Raw genomic sequence first — 3,671 nt, 5'->3', positions numbered from 1 at the left:
CAGTCCAGCCCCGCCCTGCCTGTGTCAGGCTGTGTCAGCACAGCTGCTCAGCTCCCTGCAGGCCCCCCATCTCCTTTCTGGCCTGGGCCGGGCATTACATTGTTAACTCTGTGTTACAGTGTCCCCTCTGGCACTGAAGGGACAACACAGCCCCTCCTGCAAGGGCAGGACATGCAGATGTGATCCTGTTCCCAAGGAGGGGGCTGGGGCTGCAGACCCCCGCCCTGGGCACATACAGTTATCCACACACAGGGGGTGACCAGACAAACCGAGGCGCCGCAAGCCGGGTCATTTATGCTGAGCCCTGGGAGAGGACACCAGCTCCCCCTGGCCTGGGACAATCGGGATCTTCCCCACATGGTCATTCTTCCCCCCCCACGCCTCCCCAGGGGGAGCTGAGGCTGCCATGCAGGAGGCTGTGGAAGCCATTCTCAGCTGCTGGCCACAGGGCTTTAACCCCTACTGCTCCACAGCCCAGGCCTGCTCCTCTCCAAGGGGCCCCGTCACTCCCAGTGGGCTACAAGAAGGGGAGCAATTGGTGAGGACTGGGCTCTGCCCTGGGCTCGCCTCTCTCCCTGGTGATCCTGCTGCTGGCTGGCCCGTTACCCTCTGCTGTGCGGTGGGCAGTGCCTCCTCAGAGCTCTGCCCAGATGTGCCATTGCAGCTGGGCCTGCAGCATGACTGGTTTTCTGGCCTCGCTCTCCCTGGCTCCCACTCAGCTGTGACCTCCATGGGGATCCCCCTGCCCACCCCACCATTCCAGCAGCCCCTTGCCTGGGACTAGACCTCCCAGCACTGGTGGGTCAGAGGGAGCCAGCGTCAGCTTTCAGTTACAAAAGCTAAGTTTCTAGCCCTCTGTCATAAACATACAGCTAAGGGTAGTTCAGATATACTTAAGAAGATGGAATTTCCCTGACTGGTTTCTTGGCTGGCTCCAAGAGACCCAGGCCAAAACCTTCCCCCACAGATTTGAAAGTATCTTCTCCCCTTATTGGTCCTTTTGGTCAGGTGTCACCCAGGTTATCTGAGCTTCTTAACCCTTTACAGGTAAAAGAGGAATTAACCCTTTACAGGGTAAAGAGGGATTTTATGCTACCCTTAGCTGTATGTTTATGACACCCTCATAGTTAGGAGAAGAGCCTGAGCATGTGACCCGCCCACCCCTCGAGACTCAGCAGCCAGAAGGCAAAAGGAAAGGACACTGTTTATTATTTTGAAGCCAGTCTCATGACTTTGAAGCCTGATTTGTGCTTTGGGAACACCTGGGATTAGCAATAGAGCTGTCTCCACGGCTGGGGAATGGGGGATTCTGGGGCAGGTTCTACTACCTCTGCGAGGGGGCTTCAAGCTCGCCAGGGAGCTGGGGGGCTGTGATGTTCCCCTCTGGTGTTATCTGGATGGGTGATCTGCTAGGTCACTCCAATCCTTGACTCTGGGAGCCAGCCTTACCCTGCTCTGCTGTGAGAACCCCCACTCCTGGGCTGTTCACACACAGCCTCTGGCACATAAGCTGCTCCCAGCTACTTGCAAGCGAATGACACTAGCCAATATCTCTGGTCCCAGACACAACCCTAAGAACCTCCGTCTTGCAGTGTCCAGTTATGCCCACTGGATGCTGCAAGCTTATATGAGTTTGTCAATTTAACAAAGAAATTGATGTGTACCAGGCTTGTTATCCCAAGGGGAATCTCTGACACGCTTCAAACCAAACACACTGCTTCAGGTAGAATAAACAAACACATTTATTAACTATGAAAGATAGATTTTAAGTGGTTATAAGTCAAAGCATAACAAGTCGGATTTGGTCAAATGAAATAAAAGCAAAACTCATTCTAAACTGATCTTAACACCTTCAGTGCCCTTACAAACTTAGATGCGTCTCACCATAGGCTGGCTGGCTGCGCTTCAGCCAGTCTCTCCCCTTTGATCAGCACTTCAGTCGCTTGGTGTGGTGTCTGTAGATGTAGGTGGAAGAGAAAGCATGGCAAACATCTCTCCCTTTTATCATGGCCTTTCTTCCCTCTTGGCTTTGCCCCCTCACCCTTCAGAATCAGGTGAGCATTATCTCATTGCAGTTCCAAACTGACCAAAGAAAGGGGGCCAGCTCCCTCTTTTGTTGCTGCCTAGGCCAGTGTCCTTTGTTCCTGTGAGGCTGGGCTGGGTTTGTCCCATACCTGCCCCAATGAGGTGTGAACTGCCTCTCTGTTCTTGGAGAGTATTTGCCTGGGCTTACTTTAAGCCATGAGGATACATTTTCAGCCTCATAACTATATACATGAAATTATAACCTATAACATTATTGTAACAATTACTATAACATCACTATAACAGCAGTGCTCAGTACATCACGAACCTTCCAAAGACACCTGACATGACAAACTTTGCATTGGATACCCACAATCATTTTACAGGGATGAACATGGGGGCTGCGTGTTCCCCCGAGGTACAGAGTGTCACAGGGGCAGAACGGATGTGGGTGCAGAATTGACGGGGAACTGGGGGCCGGACAGATGTGGGAGAAGAACTGATGGGGAGCTGGGGTAGAACAGATGTGGGAGCAGAACTCACGGGGAGCTGTGGGGCAAGACTGATGTGGGTGCAGAACGGACAGGGAGCTGGGGGGCAGGACAGATGTGGGTGCAGAACTGATGGGGAACTGGGGGGCAGAACGGATGTGGATGCAGAACTGACAGGGACCGGGGGGGAGGGGGTAGAACAGCTGCGCTCTCTCTTTCATATCTGTAGAAAATGGCAGTCACCCCCACTTTTTTTAGACCAGGTCCAGCCCCTGTGGCAGTGCTGAGCCCCAGTGGGAAGAGCTGTATGAAGGAATCCTGGCAAAGCAAAGCAAAGCAGCCAAAGGGAACCCCTAACAGACAGACATGTAGGGGCAGTATGACACCCCAAACATTCAAAACCAGGAGACCCCAGGCTGTTCCAGCCACTAAAGCAGAGGTGGACAAACTACGGCCCATGGGCCATGTCCAGTCCGTCAGACCTTTTAATCTGGCCCTTGAGCTCCCCCTGGGAAGCAGGTTCGGGGGCTTTCTGCGTGGCTCCCGGAAGCAGCGGCATGTACTCCCTCTGGCTCCTACAGGTAGGGGCAGCAAGGGGGCTCTGCATGCTGCCCTAGCCCCAAACGCCGCCCCCCACAGCTCCCACTGACCAGGAACCATGGCCAATGGGAGCTGCAGGGGTGGCGCCCAGGGCCGTCCTTAGGCATATGCAACATACACAACTGCATAGGGCACCATGGAATTTGGGGCACCAAATTGCCGCAAATTTCATGGTGCCCTAGGCAGCTGCATGCTGCATACATGGTAGCACCAGCACCGGCGACCAGCCCTATCCCTCAGCCGGCCCCCCCTGCAAGGGGCAGGGCCGTCCCTGGGGGGGACCTGGGCAACTCCATCTGCCCTGCCTCTTACCCTTCCCCCTCTGCTCCACCCCAGCCTGCCCCCATTCCACCTCTTCCCCTGATCCCGCACTCACCTGCAGCTGCGGGAAGCAGAGCAGCCCGGCCCCAGCCTGCTCTACTCCGCCAGCTCCCAGCTGTGGCACTCCGCTTCCTGCCACTGGTGAGTGCAGGGAAAGGATTGGCCCCCGCACTGACCGGTGGCGGGAAGCAGAGAGATGCGGCCTCAGCCCGCTCCGCCCCCAATTTCGTGAGC

The sequence above is a fragment of the Chrysemys picta genome, chromosome 9 (assembly GCF_011386835.1).
Source record: "Chrysemys picta bellii isolate R12L10 chromosome 9, ASM1138683v2, whole genome shotgun sequence".
Taxonomy (NCBI): Eukaryota; Metazoa; Chordata; order Testudines; family Emydidae; genus Chrysemys; species Chrysemys picta.
This window is presented reverse-complemented; position numbering follows the sequence as displayed.